The sequence below is a fragment of the Cebus imitator genome, unplaced genomic scaffold (genome assembly GCF_001604975.1).
Source record: "Cebus imitator isolate Cc_AM_T3 unplaced genomic scaffold, Cebus_imitator-1.0 Scaffold84, whole genome shotgun sequence".
NCBI lineage: Eukaryota > Metazoa > Chordata > Mammalia > Primates > Cebidae > Cebus > Cebus imitator.
The window spans coordinates 1475219-1498433 of NW_016107399.1; the positions used below are offsets into that span (position 1 = coordinate 1475219).

Below are 23215 nucleotides of genomic sequence, written 5' to 3' on the forward strand. Positions count from 1 at the left end.
ACAAACTTTCTTTTTACGCAGCATAATTGGGCAAGGTCAGGACTCCCTTGGACATGGTTTGGGGTCTTTGTTCTTGGGAGAAATGATAACTCTCAGCTATTTCCTAGCCCATCAGGACCTGGAAAGACCCCAGATTTTGAGGGTGGCACCTGCTGCTGTCAGAATCTTGGAGAGTGCCAGGTTCCACGAACCACGTGCACATGGTTCTATGTATACCTGCCCATGGATCCTGCAGCCTATTCTTAGCCTCATAGGTGACAAGGGGCCATGTCGGCTGCCTGTGGAGATGGCAGCTGTGGGCAGCAGTTAACTCTAAGGCTGCGAATCTTCTGCTCCTTCTTTCCTTATTCTTTTAAGAGGCAAGCCGTGCAGCTCAGAGAAGGTTGAAGTGTGTGTGGGGGAAGGGGTTTATTGTGAGGGTGGGGGTGGGGAGGCAAGGAGGAACAACTGTAAAAAATGTTAATTTATTAATCACTGAATATATAGCAGTTCATCTGAAATGCTGTTGCTATGCCAACACCCTGGGAGTTTATTTTCTTAATCCAAGAGAGGAGCTCTCAGTCCCCTGCTCCCCTGCTGTGCCATTTGAATTTGCTGCTGCCACCGCTGCCACCATGGTATCTGTTTTAAAAAGTGGGGGGCGAGGGGGGAGGGAGGGGAACCAGGCTAAACCACCAAAGCAGTCAAATGCAAAGCAGTAAGAGGCCTTTCTCAGTGCGACTTAGTAAAAATGACACAAATTAATATACTCTACTTAAACCAGACCAAGATTAATGGTTCTCTTTCAGTGCAGCTTAGCCCAACTGTCACTCGACAGGCGTTTGTCGGACAAAATCAACACTAATCAACATTTATTCGTCTCTTGCCCTTGGGTCTGAGGCGCGCGCGGGCTGCGCCATTCTCCCGCTCGTCTCGCCACGCTTTTCACCCTCCATCCAGCCTCGCCATATATCACCCTTCCTCCTGTGCCTCTCCTCGGACGGATCCACACATTCAGCTATCAGGGTACATTAGAGGCATGATAGATTTTCTGTTTTAATTTACATCTATTATATTACAACATAACAGATTTTGATTCAGTAGAGACCGGTGTCTCCTATAGCCAGACTCCTTGGGAGGATTTCTGCATTAACTTATTAAGGTTCGTTAGGATGCAGCTTCAAATAGACTCCCTTCTCTCTGACTTGTTCTCTCTCTCTCTCTCTGTGGCAAGCTCAGTAAAGATGTCTTGGTGTACCTTATTCACAAGCAGAGCTCCTTTTCTTTAGACTTGGCTTCCTGCGCTGGATCACATGAGGCTGGCTGGGTTCCTCCTTTACTTTCTGATTGGACTTTGATCAGCCAACAATGGGCGTTGCGAGCCCCCCAGTCCCTGCCTGGCCTGGGTAAATGGGCCTTGACAAATCTGGTGGCCTAGAGTCAGGAGGCACCCCCTCCCAGGCTTTAGTTCTGCCCCCCAGCATCTCTCTCTCTCTCTCTCTTTTTTCTCCTTTTGATCTCAGTTACAGTTAGATTTTATTGATATTGAAACTCGGATCTACAGAGATGGAGGTGGGGATGGGGGAACTAAGTTTCTCGGGTTAACCAAGGAGAAGGATGTTGAAAGGATGACTGAAAGAGTAAGTCTGAACAAGGCTATTTTCATTTCTACATGACCGTCTTGAAAGCGTTTGATTTCAGCTTGGAACAAGGTGCATGAGCCCGGCTTGTTTGTTGCATGTGGGAAGTGTATATTTTTAGTTGCCTTGTAGAGTGCCTTTCCACCTCATTTATGAGACTGGCTTTTTATTTTCATCATTTTCTCCTCTTCCCTTTCACCGGAGTTGTAATAGGAAGCATGGTTTTTACTTTCTGACGTAGTGTGTCTTTTTGATTTTTGGTGGGGTTGGGGTGTTTTAGGCCCACACTGAGGCCACACTGTACTTTGGATATCTAGTCGCCTTGTTGCTGGCTGCAAAGAGGACCTTGAGAAGGAGACCAAAATCTTCCCGACTTCTCATCACGGCTTTGACAAACGCCCAGGGAGACTGCAACTTTCTTCTCAAATTGACTGTAACACTAGAGCCCTTGGCCACTTAGAAGGCCTGAGTGTTTTTGGTTTTTTTCTTTTTTTTGAGACGGAGTTTCGCTCTTATTGCCCAGGTTGGAGTGCAATGCCACGATCTTGGCTCACCACAACCTCCGCCTCCCAGTTTCAAGCGATTCTCCTGCTTCAGCCTCCCGAGTAGCTGGGATTATAGGCATGTACCACCACATCCAGCTAATTTTGTATTTTTAGTAGAGACGGGGTTTCTTCATGTTGGTCAGGCTGGTCTCGAACTCCTGACCTCAGGTCATCTGCCGGCCTCGGCCTCCCAAAGTGCTGGGATTACAGGCATGAGCCACTGTGCCTGGCCAGAAGGCCTGAATTTTTTATATTTTCCACCAAGCTGCTGATTCTAAACTGCGGTGAGGTTTCTTTTGTGGCCAGAATGGGGAGAAACCATGGGGATATGTGGTGTGTGTGTGTCTGCGTGTGGCCACCGAAGTGTAAGCTATGGTAGGAGGAGAGCTTAGGATTTCCATTTTGGTTTCTTATTACACAGCAGTAAAGTAAATGACGCTTAGTATGACTTTGCACTTATAGAAATGTAGCTCCATTTAAGAAACAAAACTCCACCAACAGGAGTGCTTAGTATCTTGAGCTTGGGAAACTGACCTCATTAATTTTAATGAGGGGAAAAATTCTCCAGCTGGGGCCGAGAAGAAAATGAAATAGCAATGAGGTTATCACTTTGGATGATCTCACTGAATTCAGACTCTAATCGGAACGATGCTTGGGGAATTTTGTAAAATCCTATGGAGAAGTTTAGAAGAAAATGCATATGCCCTTGATATTGTCAACAGACTGCTTTCCCTGATAGGCAGAGCCGAACTCTATGTAGTGCCTCCTAAAGGAATCATTTGAAAAGTTAACATATTAAAAAGTTGGACCACTCATGCTTGTAATCCTGGCACGCTGGGAGGCCGAGGCAGGTGGATCACCTGAGGTCAGGAGTTCAAGACCAGCCTGACCAACATGGAGAAACCCATCTCTACTAAAAATACAAAATTAGCCAGGTGTGGTGGTGCATGCCTGTAATCCCAGCTACTTGGGAGGCTGAGGCAGGAGAATCACTTGAACCTGGGAAGCAGAGTTTGCAGTGAGCCGAGATTGTGCCATTGCACTCCAGCCTGGGCAACAAGAGTGAAATTGTGTCTCAAAAAAAAAAAAAAAAAAAAAAAATTGGACCGAAGTAAAACCGAAAGAAAAAATAGATTAACATGATTCTTATGTGGGCCTAGCCTGAAAACAATGGGTCTGGTCATACGGTAGCTGAGGGCGTTGATTATAAGCTGGGGGGCTCCTGAGTTCAAGTGCCTATTGGGATGCTAACTTCCTGTAGGACTTTGGGCATCTGTTTTTTTTTTTTTTTTAAAACAACCGAAGGCAGAAGGCAGGGTGAGGGAGTCCTGTTATTCAATAGGCAGCTATTTGATTTGCACGGTAAGTTGATGACTTTGGCCCTGCTGCTGAGGAGTGACAGATTGTGACCAATGAGGTTAGGAGGACTGTGGGACAAGTTTGCTCTCAGTGAGGAGAGGCCTGCCAAGTTCCACGGATATTTGGTTGGGGACCACAGAAAGAAACATCACCATTTAAGGTATGTAGCCTTTATTTTGTCCTAGTTCACTAGATGGCGGGTCCTGGGGAACAGATTATCTCACCAGCCGGTTCTTCAGAGGTGTGGCGGCAGACAGGACAGGCTTTCTTCTCCAAAGGCTTAAGCTCGCTGACTCAAGATCTGTACTCATCTCTCTGGCACATCAGTGCACTCAGTAGAAGATTTGTGCAACCATCAGGTGCAAACTCAAGCATCACCAAAGGGATTAAATAGGGCCATTGTGCTCTGGGGGCCATCTCAATATCAGTGGAATATTGAGGGGGGTCTGTTAATATTGATAAGTTCCTTTGAGATTCAGCCCTTTTCTTTGAAAGCTGTAAGGCAACAGTTAAGGGGACCCGTACTGCTGCTATGGCTGTGTGTATATGTGATGGGAAATGCTGGTTGCCAAGCAGCAGAGAATGGACATAATCGTGCTGCTTAGCAACAGCGGCAGCGTGGTCACTTGCGCAGATTTCTGCGCCTCTTCCTGTTTGGTGTGCTGGAAAATACAGATGGCTTCTACGGGTCGCTCTTCACCCTAGCCATAGTGAGTGGTAGGAAAACATTATAAACCAGGGTGGAAAAATACACAAATGCATGTTTTAAAGTGAGTCGTTTCCAAGCTCCCTCAGGCTGAGTAGAGATTCTTCCATAGCATTCCTCAGTTTCCCCTTTGAAGATACTGTGCACTGGCACATTGACTCATAAGCCAGAAGAGGAATCTTTGGAAAGTGCTAGACCCCTCTGGGTGCTGCTCTACTGAGCTCAAGCCTTTACTCTGCATGTGTGAATATAAAGCTGCTGGTTTTCTGATAAGGATACACACATATAGTCACACATAGACTCACACCGTGGGTAAAAATGACAAGTGGAGCAGAGCGTGACTGCTGATTGTTCTCTGAGGCCCGAGGAACAAAGCACTCAGGAAAGATAAAGGCAGGCAGTCCCTGCTGGTTTGCCCTTTCTCCCAGCTCTGACCGTCACCCTCACACGTGACACTCTTCAATGAGGTCACCTGCTCACTACAGATTCTAAAAGGGGCTTGCTTGGCAGAGGCCTCTGGGGTCAGAGTGCTGGCCTTTACTGTTCTTGGGAGTTGTGTACATGGAACATTGGAAGTGTTTGGAACTGAATGCTTAAGGAAGATATTATTTGGCAGCAAGAAAAAGGGAGTGTGCGTACTCCTCCTTCCCGTCCTGGGATGAGTAGGTACTGCCTGCCCGTTTTTTCTCTACAGGAGTTGAATAGTAGCCAGAGTACAGGCTTGGCATCAGAAGGCCTTAGTTCAGTCCTTATCTCTTTTACCACCAGCAATGTGGCTTTATGCAAGCTGCTTGTTCCATTCAAACCTTAGGGCTCTTGTCTGTAAGGGATAGCAATATCTGCTTTACAGAATGGGCTAGAAGGTCAAAAGAGGCACTAGTTCCATTTGGCCTGCAGCAAGGGTAAAGTAATTGTTGCTGTTCACCTCCTCTCCATGATTAAAGAGCAGGAAGTTGGGACAAGAAGGTGAGCATTGTAGTTACCCTGTTTATTCCAAACTTCAACGTCTTAGTTTTTGTCCTCGGTCTTAGCCTCCTAAATGAAGAGCCTTTATTTCCCTCTGTTTAGGTTGGAAAAGATGAGCGATCTCTCTGCTTTTGATGCTGGGTGCCTAGATGATTAATTATTTTCATGGTTTCTTAATCCATACGGAATCAGTTAGGAGGGTCTGCTCCCATCTCCCGGATGATGAGACAGTTGTACAGAGCAGCGGAATGATTTGTTTGGAACCCTAGAGAAGACCATTAGTTCCAAAATGAGATCCAAATCCTGTGGCCTGTGCTTATTTTGGCAGTGCATATACTGCAGTTGTAATGATACAGAGAGGATTGGCATGGCCCTTGTTCAAGGATAACATGCAAATTGGTGAAGTGTTCCTTATTTATTTATTTATTGAGACAGAGTCTTGCTCTGTCACTCAGGCTAGAGTGCAGTGGCATGACCGTGGTTCTCTGTAGCCTTGACCTCCCAGGCTTAAGCAATCCTCCCACCTCAGCCTCCCTATTAGCTGAGACTATAGGCATGCACCACCATGCCCAGCTAATTTTTTCTATTTTTTGTAGAGATGAGATCTTACTATGTTGCCTACGCTGGTCTCAAACTCCTGGGCTTAAGTGATCCTCCTACCTTAGCCTCTCAAAGTGTTGGGATTACAGGTATGAGGCACTGTACCCAGCTGTGTTCTATATTGAAAAAAAAAAAATCCTCTGGCCTGATGGTGTAGATGAAGCCCCTGGCAAAGCCAGAGGGGCTAGAGCAGGTAGAAGGCCCCCAAGGAGTCTGAGGGTTTAGGTGTTGACAATACTTGAATTTTAGAATTCAAAATTGTGATATCCGTGAATGTTCCCCAAACAGATCGCAGCCTGGCTCCTGAAGGCCTGGATGTGCTAGGTGGGTCAGTGGGATTGAAAGAAGGCCCTTGCATCTTGTCTGCTCCATTTACATTTGTATGTGTGCTATTATGCAGAGTGGCAAAAAGATCCAAATGGGGAACGCATTGGGTTCTAAACTGGCCTCTCATCGAAGTCCAGGTAAGAGCTCTCATTCCTCAGTTTCCCCAGCTAGAATGATGATAATATTGACCTATTTCTCAGGACAAGGTAGTTCAGGGGTTGGGAATTACGCATCTGGACTACGGTATAAATGCTCCACTTGGCAGGTTGCTCCTTGTGCAGCATGCATGCTGGGGAACGATGTGATGACACTAGCACAAAGGACAGTTCAGAGTTATTTTCAGTGATTCCTCATGTCTTTTTCTGTTTGTGATGGAGTTTCGCTCTGTCGTCCAGGCTAGAGTACAATGGCACAATCTCAGCTCACAGCAACCTCCACCTCCCAGGTTCAAGCAATCCTCGTGCCTCAGCCTCCTAAGCAGCTGGAATTACAGACGTCTGCTACTATGTCCAGCTGATTTTTTTGCATTTTAGTAGAGACGGGGTTTCATCATATTGCCCAGGCTGGTCTAGAACTCCTGAGCTCAGGCAATCCACTTGTCTCAGCCTCCCAAAGTGCTAGGATTACAGGCATGAGCCACCATGCCTGGCTAGTTCCTTGCGTATTAAAGTAAACACAGGCACCAGTATTCTGGGAAAACAGATGTTAATAGCTTGACTTCTGTCAGAGGAGAACTTGTTTGCTTACGACGCTTGGAGCTGCCAAGGTTAGAGCCTCTCCTGGACACTATGATCCTCGCCCATTTCTTATTCTCTATGCAGGGAGGGACCATCTCTCAAAAAGCTCCCATCAGAGCAACCATTCTGGGACTTTGGGCAGAATCTTTAAGGCAGTGTGGTTCTAAAATTCCACACCACCTGTTCTTCCAGTTGTGTCCTCTCTGAGCTGCCTCTGACAGTCACATTCCCTGGCCATGTGCCACAGCAGACTTGTGATACTGATTTTAGTGTTGTCCTTGGCCGTTGGGGGCAGGGAGGAAGGAGAGAGAAGAGAAGGGGAAAGAAGAAGAGAAATAAGAGTGGGGTCCATTCATCCGTCTGTCATTAAGGGCCCAGCAACTCCCACTGTGGTACCTAGGAAACGAGCTCAAACCTAGAGGCCATCCAGTGACCTCATCTGGTCCAGGAAAGCGGCCAGGTCATTTTCCTGCCTCAGACATGCTTGCTCAGCTGCCCTCCCCCTTGGCTAGGGCTGGAAATGATTCGTCTTCCCGTGCCCTAGTTCCATGGGTTTCCTCTCTGTGACTCAGGGCAGAAGCCTTGGTTGCCACCAAAGGCAGCATATGGTGTAGCGTCAGGTCTCGGCTGACTCAGTTGCCTTCCCTCAGCTATTCACTTAGGAGGCACTTAATGAAGAAGACACAAGGGTACAGTCCTGAGGGGTAACTTCAAGGCTAATGTGTCTTTTTTCTAGTACTTAACTCTTCTTGTGAATTTCAAGAATTCCAAATTTTATTCTAAGTCAGAGAACACTGCGAGAAAGGATTTTATTGTGTCCACTCCCTCCGAATGGCATGGACATCTGGACTGGCCTCCTTTCCCTGACAGATATCACAGATTGGGTTGGGCTTTGCATGCTCAGGGTGACTTTTGGTATTGAGCTAACACCCTTCCTTTAAGGAAGTTAGAATACTTGATACATTTTAAGCTTTTGATCCTCAGCAGCACCCCTGTAACATTGAGGTCCAGTAAGGCAAAGTGTCTTGATTAATTAATTATATAACATGCTTACTGCTTTTTGGTGGTTCTTTCGTTGTGTTTTGTTTTTTCTTCCTCCTTCATTTTGTTAAAACGAATTATGTGAACGTCCAGGTTAGCAATGTTCTACTTTCGTAGGATAAGCCCCATCTCTAGTACTGTTTATTTCCATGCTGCCTGTTTTTCAGGGCACTTGCGTGCATTTCCACATCTCCATCTTCAGCTCTGAGAAGGTACATGTGCAGAATTTGTTGTGACCCCATTTCAGAACTGATGGAACCAAGCGCAGGCTTATTCTATTTGGTAGAGACTGAGTCCCAGCAAGTGGAAGTGTCTTGCCAAGGGGATGCAACTGTTAATGGGAAAAGGAGCTAAAATAGAACCTAGATGTGACCCCAGAGATTTCACCGCTCTCAGTGACTTTATTTCTCAGTTTGGTTTCAGACCAGGACATTCAGAGGATCTTCATTTTCATACGGAGAAGCATCCAGGTATGTCTCAGTGGTTGATTAGGAGACCATATTCTTTAGGAGTGATGTTGAAACTTGTCAGGGTAGTTCCTAAGGTCCTGAGGCCTAGGATAGCACTATAACCTGCCCCCATGAAGTCTTTGGTAGACAGTAAGTGTTCAGTGTGCATTTATTTATTTGATTAGGTGTTTATTTTATCATGGTGAATGTAGTTCCGTTAATTTCGGCAAGGACTTAGTGAACATGTGCTCTTTACATCACAGAAAAATAGAAAATGAGATGTTAAAAGGAAATAGAATACAAACTCTCTGCCTTCAAGGAGCTCACAGTCTAGTTCTGGAGACTTGACATACACAGTCTCTGCCCTCTGCTTGGACTGGGGTCACTAGGATCTTTCTAAGGTAATGAGCCACCTCTTATTCTTTTACCCAGCCCAGTTGTTTCAGATGAAAGGATAGAGAAGCCGGCGTCCACTGTGATGGAGGTGATGTTTTATTTTAAGATAAAGTATGGAAGCAACTGATTGATGGATTATAAACTGGGAGGTCCAGGATAAAGCTTCATTCTGAGGGCATCAGTATATTTCACTGGGAGCCTCCTGGGCATTAATTCTGCCGTTAATTTTGTTATTAGAAACCTAGCCAAACAAAAGGAGGTGGCGAAGCTTGAGGCTGGTTTAACCTTGATGAAACAGTGATTTCACCAAGGGTGATGTTGCCCCATCCATCTTCATCCATCAAGGCACTGCTGAAATATGCTAATGAAGCCCGAAGATAGGAGCACAGAGCAGTTAAATGGGGCGTTGCAGACACTCTCCGTACCCCCGTGACAGGGTGATGCCATTTACTGTCCAGATTTAGTATAGCAAGGAGAGCAATGCTGACGTGATGTCGTGGTGGAAGATGGAATGGAGGCTCCACCTAGTAAAAAGAAAAGGCAAGGTTCGGGGTATATATTCTAGAAGAGGATGGAAAAACTTAGTTTTTGGTGGAGGGGTCGGTTTTCTTAATTCTCTTTGGCTCACTTTCTAGCCAGTCCACGCAAGAACCAGATATGTAGCTTACTGCAGATAGGGCAGCATTTTTAAGTTCCAGAATGTGACTTCCCACCATGTGCAAAAGCAAGTTATCTGTTACCATGTCAGTCTGCAGCACTGTCTGTTTCCAGTGGGCACATGAGCTAATATCTTGGCTTTTTTATTTTAATTTAAAACCTTTTGGACACTTATTACATGCTGGGTATACTACCGAGTTATTTTATATATCTTAATCTAATTAAATTCTTACAAATAGCCAATGAAGAAGCAAAATTATCACATATATTTTATAGATGAGTTTTGAGAGGTTAGATTCATGTCCAAAATTACGTAGCCAGTAAGTGGCATGGTTGGAGTTTAAATTCATGTCCACCTGACGTTAAAGCCCTTGCATAAAATCACTGTAGTCTGTTGGCTCTTGTGTAGGATACAGCTGGGAATCCCTGATAACCATTGAGAGTAGCTTGACTCACTTACAATATTTATTGCTTGTGTATTCTTTGGGTTCAGTTTAACTTTGGGATTCCCTTCACAATTCTTTCTTTTGTAAATAGACTGTAAGCTCTCTGAGGCCAGCAGCCAAGCCCTTTCTCTTATCTCCTAAATGTTGGTGATGTCCCTCGTTTTCTACATGGAGTGCTTCCTTTTGGCATCATGCTTCTAATGGATGGTTAAAAGCTGACCGCCTGCTTTCTGGTTTTCTTTTCATACATTAGATGAAAGCCATGGGGATTTTACTTGTCTTTACAAGTTAATTCTTCAGAAATCACAGTGAAATTTCTGTTTCTTTCAATTTATTGGTGGATCCGCTTTTGTTTCCTACTAGTTCATTGCCTTTCTCCTATCTAGTCTATATCAGACTGTACAGAAAAAAGTAAACAGCAAATGAGATTTTATTATTATGTATTAAACAGTGTCTTTGGAGCAGTCTATATTAGGAGGTTTGTGTCAAACTTTGCTCATCTTAGGATCCCAGACAGTTCCTCTAAGAGACTCTGCCACCTTCTTTTACAAAATGCAGACCCTGAGCTGTGAAGTGGTCTTGGGCAAATCAGGCAAAACAATTCCTAAGTCTAAAATGTGTATCAGCTTTTGTTTTTTATCCTAAATGGAGATAAAGTTGGAAATTAAAAACAGAAAAGAAGAATGGATTAAAAAATGTTTAAATAACATGCCAAGTAACATGGATTTCCTGAAATAAACTGTTTTAGGATAAAAGCTGTATCTTGGCCTTAAAATGTCTTGTGCCATTTATAAAATCACTTCTGAACTTTGGGGACTCCAGACTGTTATTAAAGAGTTAATAACCAAAGGCTTCACCATCCAGGTTGTTGTGTGGGTCAGTGTATCTTGCCAAGAGGTAACATCAGCCAGTGGAATCAGTTGGCTCTCCGTCTGGCAGATCTGTCTCTCTCAGCTGCTCCTCCTCCAGTTTCTAGTCTTGGAGTTCATATACAGTAAATCTTTCTCTTAATAAAGCCGTTTTTCAAATCTGACTTTGGACTAGGGACTGCTTTTTCTCCAAATGCAACAGCTGTTAAACATGGTGCATTGGGCACGGTGTATATCTCTTTGTTTAGTTTTGGGTTTTTAATATGAGCAGAGACATAAAGAAGTGGGAGGACTCTATCGATTTCTTTCTACCCAGGAGTCATCCACTGGGTTTGGAAATAAGGCCTCCAGCCCCAAAAGGCTTCAGGGCTCCCTGGGCTTCTCACCCTTAAGGATGAAGCCCATTGTGCCCTAATAACCAGTACAGAGTTCCCCGCGCTTCTTTTGGTGAGATAGAATTGTGGAGCTCAAGGTGTCTGCCAGCAGAGGCCAGACCTTTTGGCCCCTATCTGTCCCAGTTACATGGGGAAAAGCATTTTTGCCCCCTCGCTCGCTGGTCCTTCTGTCACTGTCTCTGTTCCCAGTGCACTGGGGAGCGTTAACTCCCTGAAGGGGAAAAAAGTTCACAAAAGAAATGAATTATGCATATGGAATTCATTTCCTTGATGAATAGGGAATCTGAACAAACTCCATGGCTGTTTGGTTTTAAGGCAGAGGAGAAGGGGGGCTTGGGGCTTAAGAGTATAGTGGGGGGTGATCAAAAAGAACTTGGAACAAGAGAGGTGGGAGAAAAACCATTTCAGGAGGACTTGGGATGGAAATATTTAGCACAAAGTAAGGGGACCTTTGAAAACAGTTTAGGACCCATTATTCTTGCTAACACGTACACACAGATATTTACCTCACTCCCGATTAATGTGCAAATTTGTCCACAGGGAAATTGGAAATGGTAAGGAGATTATCCTGGGGAGAAATGACAGCACTGTGTTGATGTGACCATCCTGAATTAAAGTTGTTCAGCGTGATTTTTTTACTTTCTTCAGCGCAGGTTAACAATGGGCGCTTTGATTTTGAGGCAGGAGTTGTGTGGTAGGTAAGGAACTGCATTGAGAAGTGGAAGACTGGGATCCAAGCCCCAGGAGACACCCAGGCTGTGTGACTGTGGGCAAGTCACCTACCCTTTCCATCTCAGTTATCTCATCTGTAAGTGAGGATTACGGCAACTGCCTTGGGGAAAAATTATAAGGGTCAAACGCAGGTGCTTTTATGTGTAACACAAGATGTGAATCTGAAGGGATGTTATTTTTCTCTGTGTGCCTTCTTTTCTTGATAGCATTTTAGATATTCAGACCTAGTCTTTTCAGCAAGCCAGGATTTCTTTAGAGCAGAGAAGGAAGGGGAAATTGATTCAGGAGCAGCATGCCAGTTGAAGGAACAAAGAAACAAGCAAAAAATCCTATTTTAATCCTCACCTCATCTATGTTATGAAAAGCATTTAAAATAATCAGTCCGATGTTTTTGGCAAATTTAGCCACTGAATCAGTAGTGGTTGCTGCGTAACTAGTTTGATCAACAGTAGGGAAGCTTGTCATTGACAGCCACATTCATTATGGAATCAACTGGAGGGTGGATTTTAGAGCTTCCCGTATAGGCTGATGTAAGACACAACCTCTGTCCTGGCTGCCAAAGACCTGTGGATGCTTCTGAGGAGGAAATGTGGCCAAACTGACCTCTTACTTCTAATTGTTCTCCATTATTCCTTGCTTCTGAATGGAAAAAAGACTCAGGGACACCAAGTCTTCAGGAGAGGTACCAGGTAGAGAGTCACACATACCTGTGCGCATTTGTTAGGGATATTTTCCTGCTCATTGAGAGGAGACTTGTTTTGTTTTGTTTTGTTTTGTTTTGTTTTGTTTTGTTTTTGTGATCGTTATGGGGTCTTAAGTCCATTTCAGGATTGAGTCGTTTCAGCAGGTCCAACCACTGCCATGTCTCTTTGTTTTTCTCACCACCTAATTTTAGTACATACAGTTTTTCACAGAGATGTGTTTGTTTTACAACAAATCCTTTTTAGGGGTCAGGATGTGTAGTGGAATGCAGTTGTATCCCTTGGACTGCCCACCACAAACACACTCTGTGCAGCTTACCTTTAGTGCAGTAGCATTGAGTCCGGCCTGCCGGCCATGGCCCTGGGCAGAGTGTGGAGGTGTCCCGGGGCAGCCTTCCTGGTAGTAAGGGGGGCAACTCCAACAGGCTTGGGGATCCTACCCCATCTTCAATGCCTTCACCTTTGTTTCATGGATTTTATTTGCTTGGCTTTTTATGGAAAAGAGTCTGCTTTTAAGACATCTTTGGAACCCAGTGGTGCAGAGAATAGACCAGTGCCTAGTATGAATTATTTATTTGTTTATTAAGATTTTCATGGCACCTTCCTTCTCAAAGCTCAAGGCACTGAATAGAACTCTTCAAACTGAGAGCAGTTAGCACTAAAGGTTGAACAGAGGCCACTGGAGGAAGAACCACTAGGGGGGATGAGAAAAGAGGAGAGAGGGGCAGAGAGAAGAGCGTGGCAGTCCAGATGCCAGAGCCACCGCTACAGCGAAAGGAGGAAAATTGCAAAGACCCCAGGCTTTGCAGGGAGGAATCCAGCCCTGCCAGGAAGTTGTTTTGTCATCAGGGAAAGTCACTTCCCTCTCTCAGCCTCCTCCATGAAATCGAGGTGACCTCGTTGACCTCCTGGGCCCCTCCCAGGTATGATCTTTTAAGAGGCCTGAGGAGTTTTCCTTTTCAGGTGAGCAGGCCTAACCCTTCTGCCAAGTTATTAGGGCAATAAAAATCGTCATAAAATTTTTTTCTTAATGTTATGCATAAACCTTTCAATAACAAGTATATTTGGTACAGAGTGGTTTTCAACCCTGGCTGAACATTAAAATCACCTGGGGAACTTTTTAAAAATACTACCAGTGCCTGGGATCTACCCTGGAATGATGAAATCAGAACATCTGGGAGCTTGTGCAAAGCATCTGTATTTTCTCAAAGCACCCCAGGTTTGTGTTATGCACTGGGGTTGTGAAATACCTGGGGAGGCTGACAATGGGAAGTGAAGTTGAGTGCTCCCAAAGAAAGGCAAGGAAGGGCTTATGATTAGGGGTGTGGTTTAAGTGCTTCTGATTAACAGTGGAGGAAGGAAATTTAAAACTATCCTTTGAAGTTATCAAGCTATAGGTTATTCTTATAGTAAGGGTCACCCATTTGGCTTGTATAACTTATTTTTCATTTACTTCAAGGCTGGGAAACTTCAGAAGTGTCACAGCAGGTTCTTTGGCCACCTCATCACATTGGCTCTCACTAAAAGTGTCAACCACGTGCCAGCCACTGTTGAAGGGAAATCACACCTAGGATATTTTACTTGCATGCAGCAGAGAGGTGGCTGGTCCTCCCCATTGTACAGGGAAGGACACAGAGGCCCGGAGAAGCTACATAATTTTTTGTAGATCCCAAAACTTGTAAATAGTAGAGAAGGGGATCAAACTTGTTCAACTTACTCTAAACTACCTGCTTCTTTCTGCTATACTTAATGCCTCTTAGCATGATGCTGGACTTGTGGATTTGTCAGCTGCTTGCTCTTTGTGGGAGGGCGTGTGGTTTTCTTTTTCAGATAGGGGAGAAAACATGAGAGGAGAAATCAGCTTCTTCAGATATTACGGTAGAGATTTAGCAAGGCACCAAGGCGGTTTGGTTGTAATGAAAACATGCACCAGAGCAGGGGCCTCTAGCCCCAGGGGCAGGCTTGCAATTAAAACTGAGCCAAAAGAAAGAAAATTGTGGGAAGGTCCAAATAGGTAATATGGGAAACACGCTTTTTGTTTAACTGTGATAACTTTGGTCATGGATGTGACTTAGGCTGTTTGCCTTTCATTCCAAGATGACACACCTCTGTGGGCTTACTTTGTATCATTTTTAGGGGGTCCAGGCTAGAATGTATTGGAATGTGGGAACACCAGCCTGCAGATCTAGTTCGGTCCTCTCCCAGCGCCATGCTCTTAGTCACTTCACCTGCTGCCTTCCAAAACAAGTGGGCTGTGTGTGTCTCCTTCCCTTAACAAAGTATTCTATAATCATATTTTCTAGCCTAAAACACAATTAGTCTTTTACATGTAAAACACATCTAAAGCACTTTTATTAATGGATCGCTTTCCTTCAGGGATTATAGTGCTTGGTATAAAGTGCTAACTCATCTATTTTCATGCCATACAGGGAAGGAAAGTGTTAACTATTTTTGAATGTAGAGAAAACTTTGGTTGGGAGTCTCTAGACCTTAAACCCAGGACCAGTTTAACAGAACTGTCATCCTCCCAACACCCTGAAAAGATAATGCTCTAAATCTATCATTTTGGGGGGTCCCAGTATGCAAAACAGGCTGTTTGCTGGTATTAGTTGTTCCTACATGTGGCTTGGAGTCACTGCCACTTGGCTTCCTAGATTGTGTCCCATAAATTCAAGCATAAGGAGCTCCCCCACTGCTGCACCTGGCCTTCCTTGTCCTTCACATCCTTGCTGCAGACGATAACAAACTTTCACGTTAGCTTTTTTGTGTGCGTGTTCCGCCCCCTGCCGGGGGTGTGATAGGGCCGACTTAAACTCATGCAACTCAAAATGGCCATGCTGGGTCTGTTCTGAGTTTGAATTTTGACCTTGATGCAGCCTTCACATACTTTCTCTTATGAATTCGCTTTAATGCTAGTTAATAAAAATATAATAGCTTTCCTGTCCCTTCTCATAATACCATTGCCAGCTTTGGGGGTTCTTTGAAAACCTTGCCTGAGAAGTCCATGGCCAAAGAAAACAGGGATATTTGGCTTGAAAGTATGGGCTTTGCTCCTCTCTCTAAGGAAGGCAGGGAAAGAGTCGAAGGTTTCTGGGAAGGGGCATAGAAGCAACTCTCAACTGTGGCCATGTGGATCTGCAGACAAAATTAGGGAAATGCAGTGCTGCAGATACCATCTCTGGGCTTCACGCTGTGGCCAGTCATTCAGAGTCAGATGTGGAGACTTTCTGGAGATGGGGAAGCCGAGAGACTTTTTCTTTTCTACTTTCTTTTCTTTTTTCTTTTTTCTTTTTTTTTTTTTGAGATGGAGTCTGGCTCTGTTGCTCAGGCTAGAATGCAGTGGTGCGATCTCGGCCCACTGCAACCTCTGCCTCCAGGGTTCAAGCGATTCTTCTGCCTCAGCCTCCTGAGTAGCTGGGGTTACAGGCGCCCACCCACCACTATGCGGGACTGGTTTTTGTATTTTTAGTAGAGACAGGGTTTCACCGTGTTGGCCAGGTTAGTCTCAAACTCCTGACCTCAAGTCACCGGCCTGCCTCAGACTCCAAAAGTGCTAGGGTTACAGGTGTGAGCCACCACTCCTGCCTATATTTGCTACTTTCTATTGGGAGAGAAGGCAGCCTTGAGTTAGTCTGTTTACAGTCTGCATTATGTGGAGAATAGAAGACCATCATGGTCCCTAAAACTTTCCTTGCCAGTTAACCCTGCTGGACAACCTGGCTGTGTCTCTTGACAACCGGTAACTGAGAGCAGGGCCCTTGCTCCTCTAGGTTTGCACATTAAGGACTTTGCACAGTGTGGATGTAGCTCATGCTGCTCTACGGCCTAGTACATGCTGCTTGAATTTTCATCATCAACCTCTTCTCCTTCCACCTCCAAGAAAATCAGCGTACAGAAAGTAGCATTTCAGTTCCTTTACCAGCTCTGCTTCCCTTCTCTCTTCTTTTCCTCCTTGTAGCGTTCCCTTTGGTACCAGGGAGAGATGGTGGTTGAAAATGGGGGAAATGATTTTGCTCAGCAAAAAAAAAAAAATCAGCCTAAAGCTTAAGAGCGGTGGGGAAAGCAAAGAGCACTCCAAGCATAGCCCAGCCCAGGCGTGCCACCTCCCACCCAGCCTCCTTGTACCTCCTGTCTCTGAAGGAGGGTGATGAATTCGGTTTCCACCAACATTAAACTGATAAATGAAATTTGTATGTTAAAACAATGATCGTTTAATTGTATTTTATTTCCTGCTTTCCCATCCACACTTCGATCTCACCCCCCTCCCCTTGACCCACCCTTCAGCTTTGGGGAGGGGGTGGTGGAGGCTGTGGGGAGCGGGGGCATCGCAAGCTGTCGGTTTGCATTGTGCGGACGGGGAAAGGTCTCTACCTGGCTCATTTTGTCCCCTTTGCTTAGGCTGTCACTGCTGACAGTCCTCATGTTTATTTCATCTCGCGTGGTGGCTGTCTCGTTTCCCTACCCTCCGATGTCATTAACGCACAGAGAGCGGGCCCTGCAGTGTTGAGCCTAATGAATTCCGCTGTGGCTGCTCTGCTCCCCACCTCGTTACCAAAGCTCAAGGTGTCAAATTAAACCCAGCCTAGAGAGAAAGAGAAAGTGCAGGAGAGAAGCCAGAGCCGGGGAAGAGGGAGGTGCAGAGAACACATAAACAGCCCTCCAAAAAGAACAGTTGAAAGTGGGGGGAGAAGAAAGGAGGAGAATGAGACAGGAACCCACAAATGGGTGACTTTCCTTCCGAGACCAAATCCACTTTAAGCACGATGACATCCATGACTCACAGCAGGACCTAATGACCTATTCTTCACCGGATGGGGTTTGTCCCTTGGCCTTGGCTGCGGTTTGTTGCCTTTTCCTCATTGTCTGGTTGATTTATTTTCATGGTTTATGCAGATTGGGCACCTTGCAAAGCAGACAGAGCAAGTGAGAACAGTCAGAGCTTATGGAGGGACGGGGTGTGTGTAAGGAAAAGTAGAAAAGCTAAATGTGAGCTCCTGGTTTAGTGGCTCTGATCAGCTGTGGAAACCTGTTTCAAAATGGTAGAAATAGGAAATAATCACAAAGGTTTTTTTTTTGTTTTTGTTTTTGTTTTTTTTTTGAGATGGAGTCTCTGTCACCAGGCTGGAGTGCAATGGTGAGATCTTGGCTCACTGCAATCTCTGCCTCCCTGCGATCTCCACCTTCCGAGTTCAAGCCATTCTCCTGCCTCAGTTTCCTTGGTAGCTGGGATTTCAGGCTCGAACCACCACACCAGCTAATTTATATATTGTTAGTAGAGACGGGGTTTCACTATGTTGACCAGGATGGTCTCGATCGCCTGACCTCACATAAACCTCTGTGGGGGTACTCTAGCAGATTTTCCTCCCCTTGCTCCACCCCAATTTGGGAAATAGTGATTCACTTCATCTCTTTTCTGTATAATCTTGTGCCATTTACAAAACATTTTCCTTTATGTTATTGGCATTTTATCTTTGGAGCATTTTGTTGGAGATGACCATTAATAATTAAGAGTCTTCCCATTCTAAAGATGGGAAAAATGTGGAGTAGAGATGTTACCTCACTTGCTCAAGGTAATAGAAATAGAAGGTGAGAGAACAGGGTTACATTTCAGACCCTGTATTTCAAGAGAATAGTGTTTTTCCCTTATGCCACTAAACTTCCTACATTTTTGTCAAGAGGTGGGAGGAGGTTAAAGATAAATAAGCTTGTGAATTTTAAAACTTGAAGTAAATTTATATGCAGCAAAATGGTTAGACCTAAAGTACACAGTTTGATGTGTTTTGACAAGTAAATATACACATGTGACCAGCACCCCTTTATCACCTTAGACAGTTTCTTTCAGCCCTTCTCACTTCCCTTACCACCCGCACCCCCGCTGCCGCATTATCATACTTTATTTTTCCCTGTTCAAACTTTGTTTTTGTTTTAGAGTCTCGCTCTGTCACTCAGGCTGGAGGGCAGTGGCACGATCTTGGCTCACTTCAACCTCCGCCTCCCAGGTTCAAGTAGTTCTCTTGCCTCAGCTCCCAAGTAGCTGGGATTACAGGTGTGTGCCACCACATCTGGATAATTTTTGCATTTCTTGTAGAGACGGGCTTTTGCCATGTTGGTTAGGTGGATCTTGATCTCCTGACCTCAAGTGATCTGCCCGCCTCAGCCTCCCAAAGTGTTGTTATTACAGGCGTGAGCCACCAAGCCCAGCCGTGTTTAAACATTGTTAATAGAATCACACAACATGTACACTTTTGTACCTGGTGTTTACTTATCGCACTGTTTTTTGAGATTTATCCATGTTATTGCTTGCTCAGTACTTCACTCCTCCTTGTTGCCGAGTGGTGTTCTATTATGTGAATACACCACAATTTGTTTATCCAGTCTCACTTGTATTTTTTTTTAAAAAACCCCTTTTTACATTAATTTGGTATTTAAAATGCAATTTTTTATAAGCATTTTGGAGCACATGGATGATGGTCCATGAGGCCTGGCTCCCTGAATTCAGTGGCAGGGCCATGGTACTGGGCATGAGGGATGAGTGAGTAGCTGGGTGTGGTGGCTCACACCTACAATACCAGTACTTTGGGAGGCTGAGACAGGTGGATCACTTGAGGCAGAAGTTCGAGACCAGCCTGGCAAACATGGTGAAACCTTGTCTACTAAAAATACAAAATTAGCTGGATATGGTGGTGGGCACCTGAAATCCCAGCTACTTGGGAGACTGAGGCAGGAGAATCTCTTGAACCCGAGAGGCAGAGGTTGCGGTGAGCTGAGATAGCATCACTGCACTCCAGCCTGGGCAACAGAGTGATAAGTGAGCTGAGGCACATGGCAGACACAAGCCTGTCATTACTGTACCTCTCAAATCTGGACCCACAAACCCATACTTTAAATGGCCTGGAACTTACTTGTCTCTTTGCTTGGGGCCCATTGTCTGCTTCATTGTCCTTGGCTATTTATGACAATAGGCATGACAACCGAGCGGCATGTTCCTTTTTTGGAATTTTCTGTGTTTGTTATTTGATTTTAAAACTCTGCTCCTTTTTCCCAGGATTAAAGCGGCATTTTGTTTCTGATAGATTTCACCATTCTTTTCCAAGTAGTGGAGTCAACACAGGGATATCACAAATTGGGACTAGAAATTGCTGGCAGATATTTTGTAAACACAATGCATTGGGGGTAGGGTGTCTAGCTCTAATATTTGCATTTTGTAGATGGGGACAATATGAAAAACTTTGTCACTCCACCAAGATTGTTGACACTTTGAATAGCAAGAAAATCCAGGTTCCCTTACTTACAATGCAGTGATTTTACCTTGTACCAAAAGGGTAGGCTGTGTGTGTGTATTTCCAGGGTCTCTGTGATTTGTATTAGCAGAACAGAGGTCCAGTCTTTGGAACTCTGCTTAGAGTTGACATCATGGCAAAACATCAGGCCTTAGGTTTCATTGATTTTAAACTTATTATGTCTTGTGATTATCTCGTTACTGATGGCCTTTGTCATTAAATCCACTGCTCCAGCCAGGCTGAACACATTCAAAGAGGAGCAGGATCAAGAAGGTATTTGACAGATGGAGACAAGTGAAGTGAGAAATACTGAAATTTACATTCTTTCCTTCTTTTTAGAACTATCCCTGGTGATATCTGTACTTTCTACAGAGTCAAAATGGGAAGAGAATGGTCTGAGAGCGGAGACTTGGCAGCATCACTTCCATAGTTCTGCTTTCTTATCCATTCCCACACACATAAACTTCATGAAAATAAACTTGGTTACGTGACATTTAAGGTCTATTCAGAAAGGATTCCGTTGTAGTCAGTCAATGGAAGAACCAAGATAGTTAACCAAGTCTTAAGCATTTATGTATTCATTCAGCAACATTTATCGAACTGGGTATAGGAAATAGAGGAAGCCAGCCTCTGCCCTCAGGAGCTTGTGATTGGGGAATAGTGTGTGATCCGTATTATCACAGCGGGAGCACAGCATGTGATGGGAATGGAGGGCCGGCTCCTACTGTGGCCTGCTTGGGTCAGGGATGGCACACTGGATTGGATAACTCAGAACCAATTTTAGGGAAATTATCCAAAGGAGTTATTCATTAATTTAGCATCTCTCCTCCCCAGTCTCTGACATCTTTTTTAAACTACCTGTCTTCTACAGAGGTCCATGCTGTGGGAGTGTGGTCTGGCTTTGGGAGTGGCAAATGTCCAATGTTGAGTGCAACATTGAGATATGTGGCTGTTGGGGCCACTCTTAATCTCCTAAGGATGACCACCATTTCTTGTGGTGGTTTACTGAGACAATCAAGGCAATATGGATATTTCTGGTAATGGTCAGTGAGATTTTTTCTTGTGATTGACCTACTGTTTGTGTTTGCTGATCTGGAACTAAAGTTGACCTCCTTCATTGCAGCCATCTGTTCTGGTTTTATGTGTTTGTTTGCACTGGGCTTTAGATTTGTAAAACATTGTGTATAGGTATGTGATGCAACCTCCCTAAGTCTTAGTGAATAGGATTTTACATGACGTTGATACGCTGGTTTTGCAATGAAACTACTGTGATTGTTATAGTCTAACATAGTGTAAGGACTTGATGAAGGTTTTGTATGACAAATGAAACTGTGGCTGCCTTTGGGATTAGTAGATATATGGAACAGGAATAGGAACAAGAAGACATGTAGATATTCACCCTAACAGGAATAGAGGGAGATTATATAGAGACAGTTAGCCTTCAAGTGCAGGTGGAGAATGGAATTAACATAGCACATTTTAAAATATTTTAGGAATTATATTTTTAAAAGACAGTCAAAATAAAATGTTTTCATCTGATTAATTGACCAGAAATTGGGCTGCTTAATATAATGAATAATTCTTAGGACCTATGAATATGGCTACTCAATGGTAAGAAGTACCACATAAATTTTGGTCTATTATATGTATAATTATGTAACTCTAGCCAGGAAGCTCGGTTAAATATGGGTAACAGCAAAAATACTTCTGTCTTGATAAAATCTCAGTCATATTTATATACTTAATAGACTCAGAGATCTTTTTCAAGTAAACAGTTATTCCAATGGCCAATGTTTAGTACATCTCATATAAATTTTTTGTCCCAATTTGTTTGCCTGTACGGTCTTTATTCTTCCTATTAATTTAATCAGTATTTTGAAGAGCCAGAAAAGAATTAACCTCATTTGTGTTAGTTTAGATCAACATACTGGTAATGCTGAATATTTTCACTTCCCTGAAACTAAACACATCTATTCCCTTTGTCTTAGACAAGTTAGGGAAAACCTGTCTGAAATTTGGCTAATACGTGGCATGCTATTTGATGCCACTGGAGGATTTGCTTCATCAATTTAAGGTTGAGTAATGGCTACAGAGGAAAATGAAGGAAAGAAAAAACCTTCTTAATGTGAAATAGAAAGTATAAAGGACAATAAAATGCTAAAATGTACAGGAAATTCTTGTAATATGACTGATCATGTATGAGACTTGTAGAGATCAGTTCTGCTACAGGTATCCTTATGTTATATAAATGATATATTATTATAATATCCTATTACATATATTATACTATCACATTATACCAAGAATAGATAACAATATTTTTCATCAACTGGTGATTCAAATGTGAGTTTATACGTGGGTCGACTGTGTATTATGTATTTGACACCAAGCCTGTGTTAGAATAAAACAACTCACCCCCCTCAAACTCCTATGTGGAATATTTTACTAAAGCAATATTAATAAGATAACTATTCTATTCCAGATAAGGATGTAATTTACTGTTTGATAAAGCAAAACAAAACAATGGAGTGTATTGGTACTGTTTTCCACAGACTAGAAAAATAAGAACGTATGTAGACATGATAAAATGTCATTGGTTCCAAGAGACAAGCTTCTGAAATACCTGGTGGCTGAGGGACATTAAAGAGGAGCAATTATTTCAGTGACGAGGGCAGTCCCACCTGTTCTAACGGAATATTTTTAGGACGTAGAAGATGCATCGTACATTGGTATCTATTCAGAAGGTGAGGACATCTGTTGTCTGTCACGTATCTGGGAGACGCTGATCTCGACAGGAGGCAATAATAATATGGTAAACTAACCCTAATATTATCATGATGCATTAAAACTGGGTTAATCGAAGCAATAAAATCAAACAGTAAATGCTTATACAACATGTTAAGTCATATTTAATCTGAGAAATGAAATAATTTTATATTCCAACAGATATATTTCTTGATATCTGTTCTGAGAGGATAGAAACAAGGCTCAAAGTTCATACAAGAGGCTAATAACAACTTAGTTGGTGGTAAAATATGCAGCATTTGGACGTAGAGTGCATTTTATGCTGCACCTTCTTGTTTGAGTTGACCTGTAAGTACGCTTATTGTTTTTTGGGGATTCGGGAGTTTGCTCAAGTAGAAAGAAGCCCCGCTTTTCCTTGGATACCTTACCAGTCAAGGAAAGAAATGCTCTTTTTTTCTGCCTGAGTTAGATTTGCCTTTTCTTTATTCACCCTGATCTGTGCGGCTTTATTGACCACTGTGGTTTAAGCCCATGCAACCTACATACTGTGCAAGAAAGAAAGGCGATGCCCAGATGGTCTCAGAGTTAAACACATGCCTGGTGCCTCTGCCACCCCATGGCTTGCCATCCTATCCTCATGGTAGT

The 23215-nt window shown here is 43.8% G+C and overlaps 1 protein-coding gene and 1 non-coding gene across 3 annotated transcripts in view; both read left to right on the forward strand.

Moving 5' to 3' along the window:
- PBX1 (PBX homeobox 1) overlaps positions 1–23215 on the forward strand; it is a 298486-nt gene that overhangs the window by 80687 nt on the left and 194584 nt on the right. The gene's annotated exons all lie outside the window — the stretch shown is intronic.
- Positions 5508–5614, forward strand: LOC119472082. Its single transcript, XR_005201194.1, has one exon. It is a non-coding gene; the product is annotated as a U6 spliceosomal RNA (small nuclear RNA).